The following is a 25,157-nucleotide window of genomic DNA, read 5'->3' on the forward strand; positions in this document are numbered from 1 at the left end:
AGGATTTGAATCACATCACAAAATAAGTATACGTGTAAAATAATATTAATTACCTGCACCATCAAGAGTGTTTGCGGAAAAAAATATCATTTTATATGCTCTACTCAAATGCACACCATCAACCACAACTACAGGCCTGCAATACTCGAATCCACTCTTCAATGGTTGTAATGCAACAAACAGATACATGAATTTATTATCCTTAGATTTATGAATTCTAATATGTGAACCTGGATATACAGAATTTAATATGTATATATATCTATCCATTTGTCGATAACCATCTGCGAGTTTCCTTCTTAACATCACAACCGTACGTTCTTTAGCCCTCCAAGCCTTCTGATAGTTAATGTCTACACCAAAAGCATTTTTAATATCTTCAATTATATTATTCGGGGTGTGTATTCTCTTATAATTGACAAGTTTTGGAGCAGCAAAACCATTAACAAATTCAACCGTAGCTTGAAGTTGCGTAAAAACTTGATCTTTCAACGGGCATGTGTGGACATCTTGAAAAAATCTAACTTTAAAGAGTTCAGTCCCCCGCCGACATGATGCTTTAAATATTCAAACACAATCCTCCGATCCGAATGACATCTTAGGACATAGCTGCAACAATGAAAATAAAACATCGATATATTTTTCTTCACGTACTAGTAAAAAAATAATAATAGATACATAAACTGCATGAACGTGTACAACATGTGTCTATAACAATTTTATTATACATCTTTCGTATGTTGGTATAGTTAAAACTAAAACACCACGAGATACATAATTAAACACAAATATAGAACATCATATACAAGATGAGAAAAATGTATCAATTGCATAATAATATGTATCTCAACCATATTAACGTAACTACAATAAATTTGTGTAAAATAATAATCAACCAAGTGTTAGATACATAATTCTTTAACGTAGAGATAATTGACAACAACAGATACGTTACAGCTGAAACATACCTTTTCTTGTCCGATCTTATGGCATATAAATTGAAGGAATGCTCAATTGCATACCTTGCCATCACTGAAATTAAAGTACACCTGTCCTTGTAGATTTGCCCAACCTTAACATCACTATGTTTGCAATCAATAATGATCTTGTTCCCCTCCATATCCAACAAAGGCAAAGGAGTAGAAGAATTAGATTTGTAACTAATTAATTCCGCAACTTTTTCTAATGTATTTTCCAAACACATTACTGCACCAACTTTGCCATCAAATAACATTTCATTAGTAGGCTTATCTTATCTAATGTAGTGATGATAAGTGGATACGTCTCAAAACCATGCTCACTTTTCTTAATTTTGATATATAGTTTCACACCCATCTCGTTACGAATCAACAACGGTGTAGCATTATCATCAACGATGTAACGAGCCTCAATTTTTTTCGGCTTTCGTCAATTTTCAATTCTACAGCAATTGTCAAAATCAATTTTTCGTAAGTTACATGTTCACTAATCATGATTCCATTATTTTTATAGTCCTTGTAATTGATATCGTTAACTCAAAAGCCAGAATGACGTAACAACACTGAAGTATTCATTGAAAAAAAGAAAAATAGAATCAATAAATAAAAAAATGGTCGTATGAATTTTTTGAACGAGCTGTATATACTTTTTGCAATTTCAAAACAGTTTATGGAAAGGTTCTTTTTTAGAATGGTGGAATAACAAACTAATTACCATAAATCGCGGGATATTATTTTATTTTTACCATAATTAATTAGCTTAATTGCTGGTTTAATGCTACTGTAATTGTTACATCCCTTAAAACGTGTTAATTAGTTTAATTAAAACATGTATCTGTATGATGTGTCTAAGTTAATTAACATGTATCATCAAAGGCTAAAAGTTGAGATTTTATGAAATTTTGAAAATAGATGGAATTTTTAGTAAATACTAGTAAACATGTCATTATATATGTAATTTCTTACAAATAAATAAAGAGTTGAAATTGGTCCCTTTTGGCCCATTAATGGGGTTGTCCAGCTTTTGGGCCTGGATTCTATGAATTTTCAGTCCATTTTTTTATGTATATCAGCTGTATATCACAGCTCTTTTCTCACTTTTTATTGTATATCATTGTGTATACTCTGCATATCAGCATAGAAAATCAGCATGTTTCCTTCCACTTTAATATGCACCAATGTCAGCGGCCTTCCAGTATATATCATCTGTATACAGGTGTATACCAGCATGTGTACTTGTGTTGTCCGGTGTATATCAGTCCAATTTTGGACTTTTAGGCTTGACTCGAGATCGGGGCCTCCTTGGCCCAATAAGATATGCAAGGAAAGGGAGTTCATTGGACTCTCAGCCGACTTCACATGCCGAACAAGATAAAGTAAGAATTAGCATACGATTAAGGGAAAATAAATACTAAAAGTTACACAAATACACAACTTAATGTTTTCAATATTACAAAAAAATCCCAACTCTCTAAACATATTACAAAAATTCCAACATATACATAGAATGCTATGTATATGTGGGCTATGTTATTATATTAATAAGGAGAGAAAATAAAGTAATTAAAAAAGTGGGAAATCCAAAATGGTTGATATTTATGTTATTTATACAAATAAATAATCTACCAAAGCCATATACTTCATGGAAAAAGAATTGATATTCTTTTGAATAAGCAGATAATGTTACTAAATGAAAACACACCATAACAGGAGCATGTGGCAATAGACGAGGTTACCAAATAAAAATATCTGTGATAAGAGAATTTAGTAACAGACGAGGTTATTAAATAAACGAAAAACGCTAAAAAATACCTCTGAATTATTTGAAATAGCTTAAAAATATCTCTCGTTAGATTTTTGGCTCAAAAATACTCCTCCGTTAAATATTTTGCTCAAAAATACCCCCTCCTCTAACGGAATTCTGAAAAGGATCAAAAATACCCCTAAACTATCTGAAGTAGATCAAAAATATCCTTTTGTTAAATATTTGACTCAAAAATACCTCTCCCCTTAACGAAATTAAATTATTTCAATTGAATTAAACCCTAACTTTAACTTTTTAACCCTAATACTTTAATTTTTTTTACATAAAAGTATTTTTTAATTTTAAAAATAAGATAATGAAAAAAAGTATTTGAATTATAATGTAAATTGGTTGAATTTGATTTGAAAAATAAACATACATTTATTTTAAAAGGGTATTTTAACTTTACATCTTTTTAATCTTTAAGGAAATTAACGAAATATAAATTAACGAAATTAATGAAATATAAATTTTCACTTAAAGAAATTAACGAAATAAAAATTGAATGATGAACTTTATATAAATTAACGAAATAATCAAAATAATTTAATTTCGTTAAATACCCCTCTGTTAAATATTTGGCTCAAAAATATCCCTCCCCTTAACGAAATTAAATAATTTCGATTGAATTAAACCCTAACTTTAACTTTTAATCCTAATACTTTAATTTTTTTACATAAAAATATTTTTTTTAATTTTAAAATAAGATAATGAAAAAAAGTATTTGAATTATAATATAAATTGGTTGAATTTGATTTAAAAAATAAACATACATTTATTCTAAAAAGGTATTTTCACTTTACATCTTTTTAATCGTTAAAGAAATTAACGAAATTAAAGAAATATAAATTTTCACTTAAAGAAATTACCGAAATATAAATTAAATGATGAACTTTATATAAATTAACGAAATAATCAAAATAATTTAATTTCGTTAAATACCCTCTGTTGAATATTTAACTCAAAAATACCCCTCCCCTTAAGAAATTAAATTATTTCAATTGAATTAAACCCGAACTTAACTTTACTTTAATTTTTTACATAAAAGTATTTTTTTACATAAAAGTATTTTTTTAATTTTAAAATAAGATAACGAAAAAAAGTATTTGAATTATAATATAAATTGGTTGAATTTGATTTGGAAAATAAACATACATTTATTCTAAAAAGGTATTTTTCACTTTACATCTTTTTAATCTTTAAAAAAATTAACGAAATATAAATTTTCACCTAAAGAAATTAACGAAATATAAATTAAATGATGAACTTTATATAAATTAACGAAATAATCGAAATAATTTAATTTCGTTAAGGGAGGGGTATTTTTGAGCCAAATATTTACCAGAGGAGTATTTTTTATCCATTTCAAATAGTTCAGGGGTATTTTTGATCATTTTCCGAATTCCGTTAGAGGGAGGGATATTTTTGAGCCAAATATTTAACGGAGGGGTATTTTTAAGCCAAAAATCTAACGAAAGACATTTTTGAGCTATTTCGAATAGTTCAGAAATATTTTTGAGCCTTTTCCGTTAAATAAAAATAGCCATGGTAAGAACATATAGCAGTAGGCAAGGTTATTAAATGAAAATAGCCATGATAAGAGCACATAGCGATTGTATCTTCTTCCTTTTGTCTCTATTCATGCATGAACAAATAGATTCTAGGCTACCATTTATAAGGAGGATTAAATTTCCATATCAAGGAAAGGCCCAATACCCATCTCATGTTAAACATATGTACAGAAAACCCAAAAAGGGGCCAAAACATCTAACAGTAACCTATAATGAGATTATTGAGTAACAAATTTCAACAACTTTACCACTCATAAACTACATATAAAACATCTAACAGCAGCCTAACTGTAGCATTATTTTATTTAGATGAGACATGCGGAAACTAAAGAGAGGAATTAAAGCACACTAGATCAAAAGACTTCAAACGAAGCAATTGCTTATCATGCCAACTAAAAGGAGTGAATATGAACTAAAACTAAGAAATATGGAATCTAACAACAAGAAAACAAGGCATGGTAGCAAACAAAAAAGGGAACTCAACCAACAATAAGACCAGAAAAGGAAAAAAAACAAGCTTGAACTGCACACTTTAAACATAACATATGAGTGGCTTCACTCCTTTGGCCGATAGACCCTATTTGATGATAGGCACTTCAAAGAATTCGCGGCTTAAAATTACATCAGTATCATCACGAATCAATTACTTCAACAAGATCATTCTCTCGACCAAAACTAGTATAGAACAATGCAAAGCCTTATCAGTCACAGACTATGCACAACGGGAGTAAAGGAAATCCTAAAAAGAAAATTTAGCACAGAAACAAGAAAATTGTGAAATACAAAAGGCGATTTGTAACACATATCATACGGCGAGGCTCCGACCACACAATTAAGTTCCGTTCTTACTCCCAAAAATACTATCCAAACAATCAACACCAATCCCAGCCACAACAGAATTCATAACGACAATAGAATTCGCATAAATAGATTTTTTAAGAAAGAAAAGCTGGAGCCTTTCCCATTTTTGGGCAGTGACACCGAGACGACGAGCTATTAGTCGAACGAAATTCCACCAAAATTTCAACCTCGATCCTCCGGCGTTTCAATTTTTTGTTGGGATTTTAACTTTTCATCGGAATTGGCATTTTCGAGTATTTTCCTTGGGATTTTGATTACGTGAGGTTAGAAGCATGCGCCTCCAAAATCCCCAAATTTTTTCTCAAAAAATCCTCCTCGCTCACCCCTATCCCTTACCGTCTATTTATAGGGAAAATTGGGGTTTTGAAGGGTGGATTTCAAATCCGAATTTGGGATTGATACTTGAGAGGCTTTGAGTTTCATTGTAGGACAAAATCATTAATATCCTTGTACTCCAACATTAATGAATGTGGTGTATCCGTTGGCTTCTTTCCGCAAACGGACGAGCAGAGTCTGAAAGAGGGAAAAGTTGATGAGTTTCTAACCATTATCGTCTATACAGAGGGGTAAAAGAACGGGAACGCCTAGGTTGACTACGGTTGGTGTACTCCGTTTGGCGTTGAAGCTGTTGAAGTTGGAATGGGCTCTATCGTTTGTTGTTGTTGACAGGTTTGCTGGGTGTTTGTCCGCTGTTACGGGTTTTGCCGTTTGTTGGTGTTGTTTTGCCGTGGTTGTACGCAACTGTGTACGTATTATTGATGTTGAAGACGAAGATGGGCCGGGTTGTTTTAGGTGGAGTGGATGGAGCACATTAGGGGTGCAGTTGGGGTGTATCTTTTGTGCTGCTGTTGTGGATTAAAAGGGAATGGGTGGATTTTGTTATTTTTTAGGTTTGGACTATTTTTGGGTAGATTAGGAATTGAGGATTTAACTATTTATTAAATAGCGAATGACTAAAGATTTAGATAATTATTTAAAAATTTAACCTAATCAAAATTCAGTTGACCAATTGTATTGCAATTATGTCCGAATTGATTTTAATTAAGATCTAATTTAATAAATTGACTAAATTAAAGCATAATTTTAAAATAAATTAACAATCAATTTAGTCCCGAACTTCTTGATTTGATAAAATCATTCAAATATTTTTTTAAATAATTTTTTTTTTCAAACTACATTATATTTAAATCAAAATTTTAACTATTTGAATTAATTTTTCAAGATAACCCTTGATTAAAATTTTATTTTTTTGTAAATAATTATTTAAGTAACAAAATTACACAATCTCGTATATATGGATACGAGAACATATAATCGTTACTTAAGACGAACAAATTACCTAGATAAATACTTAAAAGAATTTTTATCTGGATAAAATAAATGTTGTAATTTTATTTAAAAGCGAAGAAACTCTGGGCTAAATTTAGTTGTGGAGGGCAAAAATGAGGTGTCAACAATATGTCAAATCAAATTTTTTGCGAATGAGATATATCATGGACTCATGAATAGCTATTATCTCTGCATGGTTCGATGAAGTGGCTAGATAGACTGCTTTGAATATCTCCAAGATATGTCAGTATCTCCACATGTGAACACATTGCTTATTTAAAACCGAGCTTTGTACGGATCATATAAGTACCCAACATCAATATAACCAACAGGATCGGGACTACAATCTCTAGAATAAAATAAACTTATATGTTTGATCTCATTTCGATGTCACGTAATAGGAGCAGAACTATACCTTGCTAACAAATTGATTGAAAGACTATATCGGGTCTTGTAGTAATTACAAGATAATTGTACTAAGATATATAACCAATCGAATTTGGTATATTACTCATTCCAGCAAATAATCTATTGCTTTTGAAAACTCTCCAAGAGTTACAATAATTTTCAAGTTATAAATTTATGCAATATAAGGATTATAGATAAGTTTCCCAGAAACTTTGATATGCTTCAAACATTTTGAATCTTTAAAAGTTTTCATATAAATTTTGTCAAGTGACAATATTCAATATTCCATGTGGGACATCTTCAAGTGTCTGGACTGCAAATCAAATAAGTTTTATGCTTACCAAGATGCGTCATTTCATGTCACTTGATAAATGTTTGTACGTCAGCATGCTTAAATAAACTTAGAATAAGGATTCTCATAATCTTTCATAATATTGCGCTAATATTGTATCAAAGATATTGGTGATTTTTATTTTGTATCGGTTCACAGTATGATATAACATTTTGAGATCTCATCACTTTATTATTTTTAGGTACCTGAACCTCTCATAAGATTTCATGAAGTGTTATGTTCTAGGCTCTTCAAGAGCACATTGCCTTCTTATTATGATTATTTGCTCCTTATCCTTTTCAAGGATTATTTCATTTGGAACCGATTGGTCTACCACACTTTATGTATGTGTAGACTTTGTCCTTTAAGGACACAAAATAGGAGAACTTGCAACTTAAATATGAGATTAAATTTGAGTCAACAAATACTTTCGGTATTTGACTTGAATTATCTTTTAAATAAGGATCTGATGATAATTCCTAACATATTTCATAGCTGCTTATAATCTCTCACTTATGTTAGGAAAACTGACATACATCCTCTATCTTCTTTGAGAAATCCATCTTTGTGCATTACGGTATATTCATTAATCGTATACCATACATCAAAACTATTAGATGGACAATGTGTGATTTCTAACTCAGAACCAACTTTGAGAGAGAATTAATCATAATTTATTGGTTTGATGCATACAAGTACTTTTGTATATAATATTTCATATTTCAAACAAACACATAAAACTTTATTCTCATTAGCAATGGTCCAGCTATTTACCGAAGACATTTAATGCCAAATCAGCATTATCTAGATGAGTTGTCTTGATTACACAATCTGAAAATTATGCTTTTAACTCAAATTTACTGAGAAAATAATTTTATGAATGTCAAACTGCAGGTTGACAATAAATGTACACGTGATTATCTTATTGGTGCATCTTTTCAATATATCACATGATAGGTGAACAGGCTCATACTCACCTTTTATAATTTTCAGATTTTAAGAGATCCAATCCCAATATTAGTTGGTCCAACCAACTTATCATGAGAACAAATGACATAAATAATTCTTGAAAATCTTCTAGTTCTTCAATATATGTTTGATACTCAATATGCACATCTCGGAATGTCACAGTCATTTATGTCAACTTATGATTTTTATACTAGTAAACTCCAAGTTTACTATAATATATGTTTTCTGCTTTAGTAAATTTTAGATTTACTATTATATGAATAAATTTCAGATTTACTACTTCAAAAGTAGATTTCAAAACAACTTTTCTCAATTATTTTGCCTATTTCGGAGGTGAGTTGTGATACCATCACAATCAAGTACACGTTTATATTGAAAAGCTTCACTAAATATTATCACATTCGCCCCATGAAATGGATCTATGCTTATGACAATCAAAATTCTCATTCCTAGGAATGAAATATAATCGTGCCTTCAATCACTTGTCTTCTTTCAGACATATTATGCACTGCTACCACATTTCTTTCAAGAATGGAGCAAGTTGTCAAATTTCAGATTCATCATATATTACTACCATATTTACTTCATGAAATAGAGCATATTAATGGGACACGTTTCACGATTTTTCACCAAACATCCATTATTTTGTCCTAACCATCATAATATCATCAATATGGTGTATTGAGATTCAAACTCAATATCTTATCCGTATAAAGGCGTCTTAGGCTATAACTTGATGGGACTTGAACCCAACATCTTATCATCATGGTGCATTGAAACTTTTAACCTAATGTTTTACCCTCTTAATGAGATGAGACTTAAATTTGTCATCATATCTTTTAACAATATTATTCTTCATGAACAAATACAAACATAAGTGGTTTTAAACCAATTATTTTTTCTCAAATACAATAATAATTACATCATTAATAACAAAAGACAAATAACATAAGGAATTACTAACCTTGAAATTACCTTTAGATTTGTAATCTCACCTTATTTGGTAGAGTCTCGTGCTGATGTGTTATGAAATATAAAGTAAGAACAATAAGAATAGAATGGAGAGAGAAGAGAGAGTGATTATTATTTCTCTTGATATATTTTTTGATGGGTGAACTACAATGAAGGAAAACTTCCTTATTTATAGGAAAAAACTAACCTTGGATTTTAAACTTTTTCATAAGTAAACATTCACTATATATGGTAAAGCAGACATTCACTACATATGGTAATATATTTATAACATATACAAGATAATTTTCACATTGTGAAAAGGTATGCCTAGATTTATCACCGATAATGGATAAAAAGTGAGGAAATGCAAAAATGATACACATTTTTATACATTGTTATATGTGGAGGTATACATGATTATGCGATGCATGGATATACACTGTTAGACATAAGGATATACATGAAGGAGTAGGTGGTTTTTTTCACAAGTGTAACAATGACACATTGGATATTTTATTACATACTAAATAATAGAATAATAATAATGTGACTTGTGAGAATAGAGCAAAAGCTTTCCTTTTATGGAATTACTTTCTTTTTTCATAGCCTCTCTTTAATAAGTTTTAAATTTATCCCTACTCGAGAAATATGCTTATAATATTGATTCTGCATATTTGAAATTCACTATATGATATATAATGCAATTACCTTCATCCTATGATCTCTCATTTACTTTAGGTAAGGCTATTCCTTTGTGTGATCAAATTGGTAATGATATTCCTAAAAAGATGATATATCAGAAGATTGAGCAACTAATGTTGTTAGAGACATAGGGCTAAATAGAGAGATAAAAAAGGATCTTTTGTGTATAATCCTGCATAATCTCGAATGTTATCAGTTTCGGTACGTAGATCAAATAATACAATGCAAGCAAAAGTTTCTAGATTCATGGAGATATAGAACAACATATAAGTTATCATGCTTGCATATCCATCATTTGAGTCTCCAACAATTATTCTCACTCTGGCCTTAGGGTTTTTCTTTCAACAATCTAAAATCCTTTCTTCATTTACAAACACTTATGTGATAAGATTCATAACAAAGATTCCGTTTGACTTGACCGTAGGACATCACCTTCCTCAATGCAATGGAAAACTAGGAGCATGGAAGCGATGAAAGTATGCCCACTTTCGTCGGCTAACAGAATGGATCAATACAGGGGAAACTGGAAGAGAAGCCTAAGCTCCCCTTTTTTCTATCCTATGGATCAAAAGCTATGATTAACTCAGCTCTGACCTAGTAGCTGCAACCCTCCGAATTCTTACTAGTGTTATAGCTCGCTCGCCCTTAGTTGAGTAAAGAAATTGGTAGTTTGATAAATGGATAGGCCCTAATCGTTGACTCAGTATGATACTTATTCCCGGGCTCGACACTTTCAACCCCATAACCCACTTCTAAGACTTTAGGACTAACTGAATTTCTTTCGACTTAGTTCACTGTTCGTCTCTGGTACTCGCTCCGCTAATTGGTATGATAACCAGTAAAGGGAAGGTACATAGTCATCTTTTTCAAAGCACCTTAAACCAATTAGACGTCCCCCCATGCTACGGTTCCTTGCGGTCCAAATCCAGTGCCGCTTTAGGTTAGGGAGCTGGACGATAATAGCTCCTTCGCATCCCAAAAAGCGTTGCTCTCCTAGGCACGCAAGACTAAGTAATCCAAGCCACACTATCCTCTATTCTCGTAAGATGATACACACTAGCTAACACCCCGCCAGGCGTTACATCATAGGCACATTGAGAGCAGAGATAATTGTACCTATATACATAAAAAATGACAGCAATGGAATGCCAATCCTCGGGCTTTATTTGTAAAGTCTCTATTCCTTGGTAATCAAAGCCCAAAGATCTATGAATTAGCCCATGCTTGACTAGCCAAGCAGACAAACGACCCTTCCCATATTCATAGAGGCAGCTCAGCTTTAGGCCTCTTTCCTGTCTATTTGCGGGTCCCCACTAGTCCGGCTAGCTAGTGAGCGGTTCTTTCGGGCGGGAGGCAAGCCGGACCCTACGGGCGGGCATCTCCCGCAACGCAAGCACCATTGTTCGACACCACCCAAGAAGCAAAAGATTCTTTTATATGACCTTTACCTACGAAAATATATTCCCTCTTAATTAAGGACATGAAAATGTTCTTCAATGGAGCATTATAATTGACGTAAAAATTTAGTACACCTTTTTTACTCTTAAACCCCAAAAAAAAAATGTTGTTTCGAAAAGCAAAGCAACAGAATCATGAGTCACTAATTAGAACCAACATTAAATTAATTATTGATGCCGATTTTATTTGGACGTAGAGTTTTACTATTAAACACGTGAAGACCCTAACAATTTAGATATTTAAATTTTAAAATTTACTTTCGAACGAACTTGTCCAAACAATTAAACTTTAATAAGTAGTGGATAAGTACTTAACTTCACTGGCAAGTTTCAGATAATGGGGAGAGAAAGAGATAAATTAGATTAATTTACAACATGAAAATTTTACCTTAAAGTCCACAGTTAACAAATAGAATTATATAATGATTTGGTGTAATTTTATTTTTCAAAATATTATCTTAAAAGCTTTATTATGAGTAAACTTTAATTAGTTTTTCTAATTCAAAATGCAAATTAAGTAGGACTGCCGTTTTCTCTAGCTCTAATCCAAATTGCAAATTAAGTGGAATTATCGAATGTTAGTATTAACTAGTTTAGGATATGTGCTTTGCACGCTTATTCATTGTTAAAAAAGAAAATTGTATCTATTCAAATCAATGAATAGACGACTTTAAAAATATGTTTAAATACATTATTAAAAATAAACATGAAAGAAAAAAATACAAACTCTTGAAAAATTTAATATATCTAAAGTTTTAAAATTAAAACTTTAATAATTGCACTTTTCTAATATCTCGATCCCTAGGAGCTTCCATCTTTTTGCTCATTTAGTTACTCGAAATTGTCATTTAATTATTTTTGAATAATTAGGGGTTTGATATGAAACAATCATAGTATTTGCGGAAAAGGCTCAAAAATACCTATGAACTATCTGAAATAGCTCAAAAATGTCCCTCGTTAGATTTTTGGCTCAAAAATATCCCTCCGTTAAATATTTGGCTCAAAAATATCCCTCTCTATAATGAAATTCGAAAAATAAAAAATACCCCTGAACTATCTGAAATGGCTCAAAAATATCCATCTAGATAAAAAAAAACCACATGACTATGCCACATTACTATCCACATGTAAAATGTTAGTATTTTTTAATTATATGACATTCCTTTCTTCTTTATTTTTATTTTTATTTTTATTTTTTTCAAAGCAGTGAAACGGAAAAACCAAAAAACCAATCTTTTGCTAATTACTTCATCAGTGTTTTAAAGTTCTAGATTTCACCTTTTCATTAGTGTTTTAAAAGTTCTAAATTTCATCTTGTTATTGTCGTTTGGGATGAAGGACAGCTTGATCTTGATCTAATGTTGACTCGGAGGAGGAGCTAGAATTTTAACTTTTAAACTAACAAATGTTGATGTACTAATAATTGAGTTGAATTTACTACATGCAAATTCTTTTTCAAAATAAATGAATCCCTTTTTAACATTTGTTTAATCATTCGAAATGAATTCATTTTTCTAAATTCAGTTTTGATGAATAATCTTATTATTTTTAGAACAAATTTGAAAAGAAGTAAAATGATACTTAATATTGATAAATTATTCTTTAATTATGTCATTCACTAGCTTTTTGAAGATGTGTGCCACATTCAATGATTCATTAATTTTAGATTAGAGGAGGTATTTATTAAATCATTTTAACATAAACATTTTGAGTAAAAGCTAGCAAAGCCAAACACATCTTTTGAGTAACTAATTTGAAGTTTAGTTTGAAATTTGTTACTTTTACGAGTAAATCTTAATTTTAACTTTTATACTGGCCTAATAATTAATGGGTTTATCAGTTTAGTAAGACTTTTTTGTTGGGTTTCACACTTTTAAACCTATTAACAGGAAAAAAACTTGTTTTATAGATGATCAAAGGAATTTGATAATAGCGATGTTACATTTAATAAATTTTTTCAAAAAAAATATTATGTAACCATCGTTTGTCTACTTTGATTAAAAATTAAAAAGCCGTGTAAGTTTTGTCCATTTCACTGACGTTTTAAATAAAAATAAAAATAAAGAAGAAAGGAATGTCATATAATTAAAAAATACTAACATTTTACATTTGGATGGTAATGTGGCATAGTCACGTAGTTTTTTTTTTTTTATCTAGGAGCCAAATATTTAACAGAGGGGTATTTTTGAGCCATTTCAGATAGTTCAGGGGTATTTTTTTATCCTTTTCTGAATTCCGTTAGAGAGAGGGATATTTTTAAGTCAAATATTTAACAGAGGAATATTTTTGTGCCAAAAATCTAACGATAGGCATTTTTGAGCTATTTCAGACAGTTCAGGGGTATTTTTGAGCCTTTTCTATACTATTTGGTTACATTTAGATTTAGGAGTATATTTGAGTTTTCCTGAACTTTTAACATATAAATAGTCGTATGGGTCAAAATAAAGAAGATTGAGAGAAATTTGTCCATGCACACAATTATAAATGAGAAATCATATTATATACAAAAAGTTTTCAAAATTGACGAAGTCAAAATTTTCGCTAATGAGGTTCAAAATATAAAGAATTAAACACGTGCAAGGTATTCAACATCAACTATATAAATGTAAAAATTAATTTTAACCTCAAATATTTAGTGTAATTTTTTATTCAAAGGAGTTAGGATGAAAAATATGAACCTTGATATGGAGTTAATGACAATTTTGGAGAATAACTTCAGTAGGTCATTAAGCTTGCGATTGTCAGAAGTGAAGTGATCAATAAGCCAAGGATCATCTAGACATTCTTTCACACTCAACTATCCTGTTTCTAAGCTAATTGATATTCATCAAATGAAAATAGGAGATGAAGACAACAAAAATAGAGATAAGAGAAGTTTAATTAGAGAAACAAAAGAAAGTTTTCATTAAGTGGCTTGTTGAACTAAACAAACCTGAGATTCCATATTTGTTACTTAATCTCATTTTCCTCTTTGGCTGTAATTGTACATGATTTGATTTTTCTATTATTTGGACTCTTACCTTTGACATCAAATTAAAATATTTTGCTATTCATCACATAAGCTGCAAAATGTATTAAGATTCTAGACACTCGTGTAGTTTGGTCTTGGTGTAATAACTTTGCTAGTTGTACATTTTCAGAACTATTTATTCGGAGTTTCAGAGAAAAAATTAATTGAGAGGATTCGTTCGACCTTTTAAAAAGTAGTTCATAAAGAAATGTGCAATGACATGGTTACCAAACTATACTCCTAATTATCCTTGTTTCATCTCGCTTTGTAGGATCATTAACACTAAATATAAATATATAGTCTTTAAGAATTTCTAACGGACTTTAGAGTTTAAAGATAGATATGCAATTCGTGAGATTAATAATTAGTCTTATTATGCACCAAAATTGAGTGATTGTATTTAAATAGAACTTCTATAAAAATAATTTTTTTAGAAGAAAACAAAAGAAGCGATTCCTATAAAATTTTGGATCTAAACTTTTTCATTTTATTCTTCTGTAGACAAAGGTTTTCAAGAAACCTCTACTCATAAATTTAAGGTGCAAATCTAATGAATTTTACATTTAAAAGGATTCTATACTTAAAAAAAAAAAGTAGAATTTCTTAAATTACCTTTACACGAATTATACTTTTAAAAGGATTGTGCATCTAAATACCTTCACACGAATTATATTTGTAAAAGAATTGTGCATCTAAAAGGATAATTAGCTTACATGTATTTTTATTTTTATTTTCCACATATTTAGGACTCAACAAATTTTTTCATAAATTAGGAATCTTTTCTTTAATTTTTTTTACCACATATTTATTATAGTCAATATTTTATATTATAAAAATAATAATATTATAATTGAAGGAAAAGGTAAAAAGATGATTTTATCTATTGCAAAGACTTTTAATGAAGGACAAAAAATTCAAACAATATTTTTAAGGTTTTCACACTTTTAATATAGTAACTTTAAAAATATATGTAAATACATTAAAAAATATATGTAAATACATTAAAAAATATATTTAAATTGAAAATAAACATGAACAAAAAAGATTTAAGCTTTTGAAAATTTAATTATTTCTGTAATAATTAGAATTTTGATATGGAAGAATTATTATTTAGTTCCATTAAGATTTAGGAGTATATTTAAGGTTTTCTAATTTTAATCTGACTAAAACAATAATAGTATATAAAAAAAAGCACAGAAGATAATGTTAGAATAGAAGCTACCTTTCGTGTACATAAACCTCGACCACCTAAACCCACCTTATTCCATATTTGATGTACTTTTTTAGCCCAAAAGAAATACACCAAAGCTCATTTGTTGAGTTTTCAAAGGTAAAAATCTAAATGGTACAATTATGTATACTGTACGTGTATGTATATTATGTCAATTAAAAATTATGTAGTTGAATTATGTAAAATAAAATGACACTAAATAGATGCAACTTTATTTATTTGAGCGAAAAAACTTAATTATATTAGCAAGATTAATGAAGAAGAAGAAATTATGTCATTCAAAAATCCTCCTAAGTTATAATACAAGCATTAGTAGAGTAAAATCATAAAATAAAATCTTGCAAAGAACAAAAATCCAAACAACATATATTTTTAATTTCAATAGTAGTGATTAGCTCATAGCTTCTACCCACACATCTTCCGAAAAGTGTTATAATCCAATACGAATATATATATAGACCACTGCTAATTAATCAAACTGTAAATAGACAGGATTCTAGTTGAAATCTAAAAGTTCACTATGAATTAAATTTTGAACATTAATATAATTCATATAAGTATGGGTAACCTTAATTATTTTCTTCGTTTAATAATTATAGCAAATTTTTTAAAGACACTCTTTTATTAATTGTGTTCATAAAAAGAACTATTAAATCAAAGTTGTTCATTATTGATATGCATGAAGGCTACATTAAAGAGTGGTAGTAAGATTTTTGTTTCAAAAATATTATTCAGTCACATGTATAGGTAGGAGGAGGCATTAAGAAAATTATGGTGGTTTGAACTTGAGGAGCATACTGCTGCACAATGACATTCATTTGTTGGGTTGTGAAATCCTTCACCTTTAAAAACACGACCAATATGGCCTCCACGTGCTGCACAACCATCTGGATCTGGCAGATAATCATGCAAATCAAGTGTTAAGATGTTAGAAAAAGAAAAAAATATTTGCACTCTGTAGTTTTAGCAACTCTAGCATTAGAAATGAGGTCGATAGAGCACTCAGTTTCTAACATATTGAGGTTGGGAGTCTGAGTCATCAAAAGAGCAAATTGAAAAAGAGCTATGATAAAATGATCTATAAATAGTTAGAAAGTAAAAAGACGCATACTGATCTAGCTAGAATATATTAAGAAGCTCATATTGCGATTTATGGCACCGAGAAGACCCGCATAAAAAGAAGGCCGATAGTAACCGATTATAAAATACAATCAGAATATACGATAATTGAGATATCAATCTTCACATAAAAAATTCCTCAAATCCGGTCGATAACATTCATCTACCACCTGTAAATTACAACAAAACAATACAATAATAGAAATATAAAAAAAACACAATTAAAATATAACCTTTATAAAAAAAATTTCCTCAAAGATGGATTAAACATTCATCTACTGACTGTCTTAAAAAACAACAGCAAATACTCACAAAAGGAGATAAGCATAAAACAACATTCGATAGAATCGTTAAACTCGAAGGTGGAAGAAATCGCGACACCATTCTCCCACAACACCTAATGCTTCATCATCATTATTAAATATTCCTATTACCCATGCCTTTTCCCCAACAACTGTCATACTATCCTGCAGGAGGCAAAATAAGACAAAGTTAGATAACTAATTAGTAGCATCAGTTTTTCCAGATGTAGATTTGTTGTCATTATATTTGATCAAGCATGAGCTTGATATGCCAGCCTCAAAGCTGATCGACATTCATCTGCCGCCTGTAAAATACAACAAAATAATATTATAATAGAGATATCAAAATAATATAATTAGACGCAACCACGACAAATTTACATTAACTTGAAAAGAAACGAATTTAACATAAACAATAACGAAACAATACGATATGTGAGATATTATGTTAACCTTTACACTTGATTATCGAGATACCAACCCTTAAACCAAAATTTTACATAAACTACAACTAAACAATACGATATTTGAGATAAGATATTATGTTAACCTTTATACATGATAATCGAGATATCAACCTTCACATATAAAGTCGACCGGCATTTTTCTACCACCTGTAAATTATAATAAAACAATATGATAATTAAATCTAGTCATAATAAATTCTGCAAAAATATAAGAAAAAGAAACAAAAATTTTTTTAGAGGGAGAATATAACCCTAAAATTGATGGTTGAGCAGTTACAACCGTATCATCTAAATATATATACATATATGATGGTGGCTGTATCTCTTATTACAAGAGAGTTGTGTATTTATATTACAATTTTAATTATGATTCTAAATATTAGAATTATAATAAATAATAATTAGTTGAAGAAAATAGTAAAAAGACAGTTTATTCTATTGCGTAGACTTTTAATGAAGGGCAAAAAGTTCGAATCACTTTTCTAAGGGTTTTCACACTTTTAATATATTATAGATTATAGATATAGATATACAATTTTTCTCTAGCTCCTTATTTCACAAATCCTAAATATCTCATTGAAATTCATAATTTAGTGTTTATCTGTTTTTTTTTTTTTTGCATTGCTATAGATTCATCAAATTATGAATATGATCGTGAATGAAAGAAAAAATTGCCAATAGGTTTTCATTTCGTATCAACAGATGAAGAATTGAATACGTATTTGGAACTTAAGAGTGTTTGGGCTTTTGCCCTGATTTTCTTACCAAATTTAAGTTTTATTTTTCTTAGAAGAAAAATAAAAGTAATATCATAATTAGTTTTATTTTTCTTTCTTTTATTTTTCTGAAAGAAAAATATTAAACTTTTTCATATTAGACAAACCTCTTTCTAAGAGGAATGGTTTTGGAATTGTATAAATAGAAGACCCTCCCTTCTCATACAATAACACAATAACACCTACAATGTAGTCGTTTAAGAGTTTTGTTTAGTGAGATATTTTCTCTCAGTTAGTTTTTATGTTTTTGATTTAGGTTTTTAATAATGTAGGCCAATTGTCCGAATCATATCAATAGTATTATGTTTTAGTAATTTTTTTGTCGTCTTATTTATCTTCTCAAAGAATTTGCAACTATTAGCTTTCACATGACGCACTCTCAATTTCGAACCCAACAAGTGGTATCAGAGCCTACCACTACTAAAAAAAGGGAAAACTTGACCACAAAAACAGACCACAAGTGGTCAGTTTTCTCGAAATTCCGACCACAAAATCGACCAAAATATGTGGTCGGTAAATAATTGGTAGTTTTTTAAAACATCGACCACAAGTGGTCGATTTTTCAAAAAAATATATTTATTTTTAAAATTTATTATTATGTTTTTAAAATTTGGAAAAATAAATTTTTAAAAAATAAAAATCGACCACTTGTGGTTGATTTTTCTGTGAATTGTTTTTCAAAAAAATCAACTATTGTAAATGCTTTAAAAAATGTACAACACAACAATAGTTTCAAAAGATTACAAACTACAATATAATGTGTAAATTCAAAGTACAACAATAGTTTCAAAAGTGTTAACAACTACAACAATAGTTTCAAAAATATACAAACTACAACATAATATCTAAATTCAAAGTACAACACATACAAAAGTAAAAAAATAAAAGTCATCATCATCGAATTCGTTCTCGTTCTTATCTTCCATATCCTCATTTGTGATAATATCATTCAGGGGGCCAAGTCCTTTTGCAGCCCGAACAATATCACCAGGACACAGAGGAATAACCCCTACAATCTGAATAAAAGAGCTGAACTGCTCCTGCAATATCTTGATTTGTGACGAAGTTTCCTCCTCCCTTTTCTGCGATCTCTCTCTCTGTTCAGCAAGCTCTTCAGTGAGTTTAGAAACCGTACTTTCTATTCTTTCAATGGTTTCTCTATCAACTGAAGTGCTAGAGTATGCAGGGGCCGAATGAACACCTAACATTGTTGCCAAAAAAATTATTGTGGTATCCATAGTAATGGTCTCTAACTGCAGGACCCACAACTTTTCCCCATGACTCCTCCTCTACATGTTGGGGTAGTGGGTCACCCTGAGTTTCAGGAGGTTGAGTACTACGATACTCACTAAGGAGCTGCCTATATTTGTCCTATATTAATTCAAAGTAAAGTTAAAATTAAAAGTCAAAAAATATTAAAGTACTTATTATTGAATAATATCAAATTTGAGCAAAAGATTCATAAATGCAATATTTGTTTCTTACATGGGTAACTTTTGTACGAGGTTCAACCGAGGCATCTTCATTAGTAGGGTTCTTTTTCTTCTTCAGATGAGTCTCCTCGAATAGCTCATCATGTGATATCTCCATACCCTTTTGTTTTTCCTGTATATTAAAAAATTATTAATGTTCAAACAATTAAAAATTTAAATAAAAACAAACAGTTAAAACTGTAAAAGTTACATACCAATTTTTCCTACACAGCAAGGGTACTTCTCGTATCCGCAGTATGTAGGGAGCCACCCTTCGATGATGCCCGGGCTTTCCCTACTTTTCCCCTCAGCAATTGGTATCCTTCGTTATTCTAAAGGCAAAGATACAGTTGCCATAAGGGTTCACTAATCTAGTCAGGTTTTACCTACTTGGTTCAGGCATAATCCAACAGACCGTTAAACCTGACTCTACATCTTCTGAAAAAGTTCCTCCTTATAAGAAATGTATTTGCATCATCCCACCAGTAAAATTTCTACAAGAAAAATAAAAATATAATATTCAATCATTTGTTCTAACAAAGTGTTAAGTAGTCGATAAGTTAAATTCTTACTTTAAATTCTTTAAACATTCTCTCCCTGTCAAGTGCTGGAACCTGACGCCAACTGGTCTAGTAGCCATTGAAGTTTCGACAAATGCATTTTCTCACGACTTGTCCAACTTTAGCATCCGGCCTAAAGCTACAACACAAGATCAAACAGTAATTTCATAGAGCATAATAATATAACAATAAAAAATGAATAATGTTATTATATTTAGAAATCTTACCCTGTCGTAAATGAAATGAGATAAAGCCTCTCATAATCATCTTTGTCTCCTGACTGCGAATCAAGTGATGGTGGATGCACTGGCGTGGGCAGATCTGAAGCACCAGATGGAGTGCCTCCAAGCTGAAGATCCGACAACCTAATAGATCCAGCAGAATCACTGTGTGTAGCTGTGTGACTGCTACAAAAGGGTATCGATGATGGCACATGTTCGGATGTGCCAGCGGCCGTCTGATAGTACTGTGGTGGCCGTGAAACGCTGATGGGAGTAGATTGGTTCAGTGTAGACCCATAAAGTGGACCCATATGCATAGAAGTGAGAACCGAATGCTGGGACGACCTAGAATACGAGGTTCGTGTTGTCGCGTCAGCAAACCGACCCTCAGATATATTAATACCTGTTGGTCATCTATAAGGCAGATGTTTTCTGTTCTTTTTTGATTTTGTAAGATCAACTTTTTCCTTACCTTTGTCACCTCTGTCTGACATCTTGATTATATAAAGTTAACAAGTAGTTAGTTCCAACAAAATGAATACATAAGAAAACATTCCTAATAACTAATTTCAAGTTACTAATTCACATTTCAAATCGCTCCAACAAAACGAGATAGACAAGAATATTTTTATTACTATATAAATTATGAAACAGTGAAAACAACAATCTTAAATAGAATATTACATATCAATCTTAAACGAGAAACATAAAGGTAAATATATAGTACAAAGCATAAAGGCATCAATACATAATAAATACAACTTACACAACTAATCCTCATATTCTGAAGACTCTCCACTAAACCATTCACCTTCTTCGAAAGTTTTCTCATCTCCTACCCACTCAGCCTCTTCTTGTACAATATTAACTTCTTCAAATATATTTTTCGGGCAATTCAAATTATCCACTAAGTCAACGTCCACTAGCTGGTGATCAATCTGCATTTTATTTTGATATGCAGTCTCCAGCATATTCTCAACTTTCACCCGTCCCATAGGCTTTGTTTTGATTACAACCCACCAATCAAACTTGTCACTGCGCAATGGATAAAGAGCATAATACACTTGTTTAGCATTTTGCACTAGAACAAATGGATCGTAAACAGGATATGACCTATTGTGCTTTACTTCAATGATGTTATACTTCTTATGTACTCTTGTGCCTCTTATACTTGGATCAAACCACTTACATCGAAAGAGGACTATTTTTTTTTATTGGAAAATCAACATACTCCAGTCCTAAGATCTCGTGTATGATGCCAAAGTAATCAACATCACCATCACCCTTAACCCAAACACCACTATTGTTTATTTTCCTTGTTCTGGAGTGTTGTTCGGTGGAAAATTTGAACCCATTTACTATGTAATGGGACATTGCATGAGCTTCAACTGGACCCAAAGAAATATCTCTCAAGAGTTGATCGTATGTGGCTGCATTTGGTGAGTGGTGTACCTAAAAATATTATACATATATATATATATATATATATAGTATATGTTAGTTGACGAATGTGTAAATGTTTAAAATATATAGAAATATTAATACACCTATGAATCTCATATGTAAACCATGTTGCAAAGGATGCGTATACTTGATTTTCATGGAATTAAGTCTTAAATGAACTGAAGATCCAACACGCGAAACGCAATTAGTTTCTTTAAGAGAATGAGTAAACAAATAAGATATGTTAAAATTTTAATCTCCTTACTTCAGAAAGGGCTCAACTTCTGGGCAATTTAGCAAGACATACAAAGTTACTACTTTGCGTTCTGTGGGAGTGGACCAGTGAAGTATGGTCTTTTAAGTCTTACAACCAGATTGATTGAACAACAGATGGGAGTCAAACTTAATACTTAATAATCTAACAGCAACAGACAAATGAGAGTATGAACACCCGTCAAACAAAGGATAACTAGCAGCATGCAATTGTTCATAGAATTTATCCGCTTCGCTATTAGGAACATCTTTGGCATTTTCCCTAAATTCTCCCCCGTGTTGCATTCCAAAAGCATCGTGCACTATTTCTGTCATCCTAGTATCTTGATATTCATTATGCCTTGCAGACCTACTACTTTCTCCAACAACAAAGTTATTTTGCGCAACATCATCATGAATACCACGCCATCTTAAAAAGTCCTCGTGAAACCCCTTTCAATAAAAATGTTCCTTTATAACTTCTTCACTTACTAGACTTATACCATCATATCTAACACAAGGACAACGAATAGCCCCAAAACATGTCCAAACATCAAGTGTCTTAGCATGTTTTGACAAATCTTTTGACACCTTCAACTAATTCCTCCCTAATACCTACTCTATTATCATTGCTCCGTTGATATATCCAGCTATAATCAGGTTCCATCTACGCAATCAATCAGATTTAACTAATTAGATCAAGTCACAAAAATTTAATCAAGTCACCTACCAAACCGCATTCAAAACAAATAAATCCGCTTTAAAGTCCCTACACTTAACCATTTTCAACCAACTAAGTCACCTACCAAACCACATTCAAAACAAATAAATCCCCTTTAAAGTCCCTACACTTAACCATTTTCAACCAACTAAGTATCAAAACAAAACCACATTTAAAACACAAAATCTACTTTAAAGTCCCTACACTTAACCATTTTCAACCAACTAAGTCACTTACCAAACTTTAAAATCACTACACTTAACCGTTTTCAACCAACTAAGTCACCTACCAAACCACATTCAAAATAAAAAAATTCCCTTTAAAGTCCCTATACTTAACCATTGTCAACCAACTAAGTTACCTACCAAACGACATTCAAAACAAATACATCTCCTTTAAAGTCCCTATACTTAACCATTTTAAACCAACTAAGTATCAAAACAAAACCACATTCAAAACACAAAATCCACTTTAAAGTCCCTACACTTAACCATTTTCAACCAACTAAGTCACTAACCAAACCGTATTCAAAACAAAAAAATCCCCTTTAAAGTCCCTACACTTAACCATTTTCAACCAACTAAGTCACCTACCAAACCACATTCAAAATAAAAAAATTCCCTTTAAAGTCCCTATACTTAACCATTGTCAACCAACTAAGTTACCTACCAAACGACATTTAAAACAAATACATCTCCTTTAAAGTCCCTATACTTAACCATTTTAAACCAACTAAGTATCAAAACAAAACCACATTCAAAACACAAAATCCACTTTAAAGTCCCTACACTTAACCATTTACAACCAACTAAGTCACCTACCAAACTACATTCAAAACAAAAAAATCTCCTTTAAAGTTCCTACACTTAACCATTTTCTAGTGACTAAGTATCAAAATAAAACCACATTCAAAACACAAAATAACAACAAGACCTACAGGATGTCAACAATAATGCTAGTGAATCGAACAAGGCCACACACGGCTTCACTAAACTTCAATATGAACAATAACAAGAAGATAACAACAATGCTAGTGAATCGAACAAGGTCACACACGGCTTCACTAGACTTCAATATGAACAATAACAAGAAGATAACAACAATAGTGAATCGAGAGAAATTAACTTACCTTTGCTTGACCTAAATTAAAGTGAAAGAGATAACCGGTCACCGAATCAAGAACCTAAAAATATCAAGACAAAATATTCCAATTTTGAGTGATTTAGCAAAACTCATATCTAAAACAACAAGCTAAAGTGCTAAACCATAAAAGTAAATCCATTCACTTTAAATACAACAAGCTAAACCATAAAATCCATTCAAGAATCTTATAAAATCACAATTAAAGATTTCAACTTTGAGGATTTATACAATCAATAACTTAAATCAAGCAAAAGTCATATCTAAAACAAGAAGATAAACAAGCAAAACTAGTTCAAATAATTATATGTATAGCTCAAAAATTCCACAAATAACTAAATAAAATTCGAGCTACAAACGAGCTTAAAAAAACTAGTTCAAACTAACCTAATCTTCACTATTATAAATTTCACAATTATATAAACTAGTACACCTATAAATCAACCTCAAAAAGCACAAATTTTGCAAAATACAACAAAATTCATGCCTGAGCTAAGGTGTTGTCGCCGAAGCACTTGCCGGAGTAGTGAGTTTTGCGATTGGAAAATTATTTTGGGTGTGTTTAGGGTATTGTTGTGTGTATGCGTGATTTTTTTGTGTGTTTGTGTATTTAGGTCGATTTATGCTAGTTTATTTAGGTCGGGTCGGGTAGGAGTTATATCATTAAAATATTTTTTTTTATTATTTTGTTGAAAACATTGGATATTTTAATAAAAATCGACCACATGTGGTCGGTTTTTAAAAATAATTTCAGAAAATCGACCACATGTGGTCGGTTTTTAACAAAATAAAAAAAAATATTTTAATTACTACAATTAATAAATTAATAAATTAAAATTAATTTTTTAATAAATTTTATAATACTTATAAAATTTAGAAAATATTACAAAAAATCAACAACTTGTGGTCGGTTTTTCATTTTTTTTAGTAGTGTACGGTTCAAAGATCCAGTGGTTTGGTAAAATGAGGTTGAAGACAAGTCCAAGGCTGTTCTAATCAATTTGCAATCAATTAGATGATAATGAAGATTTTTGTCCAACTACATGTGGAGAACAAGTTTCAACCATATTTTTAATAGTC

The sequence above is a fragment of the Capsicum annuum genome, chromosome 2 (genome assembly GCF_002878395.1).
Source record: "Capsicum annuum cultivar UCD-10X-F1 chromosome 2, UCD10Xv1.1, whole genome shotgun sequence".
Lineage (NCBI taxonomy): Eukaryota > Viridiplantae > Streptophyta > Magnoliopsida > Solanales > Solanaceae > Capsicum > Capsicum annuum.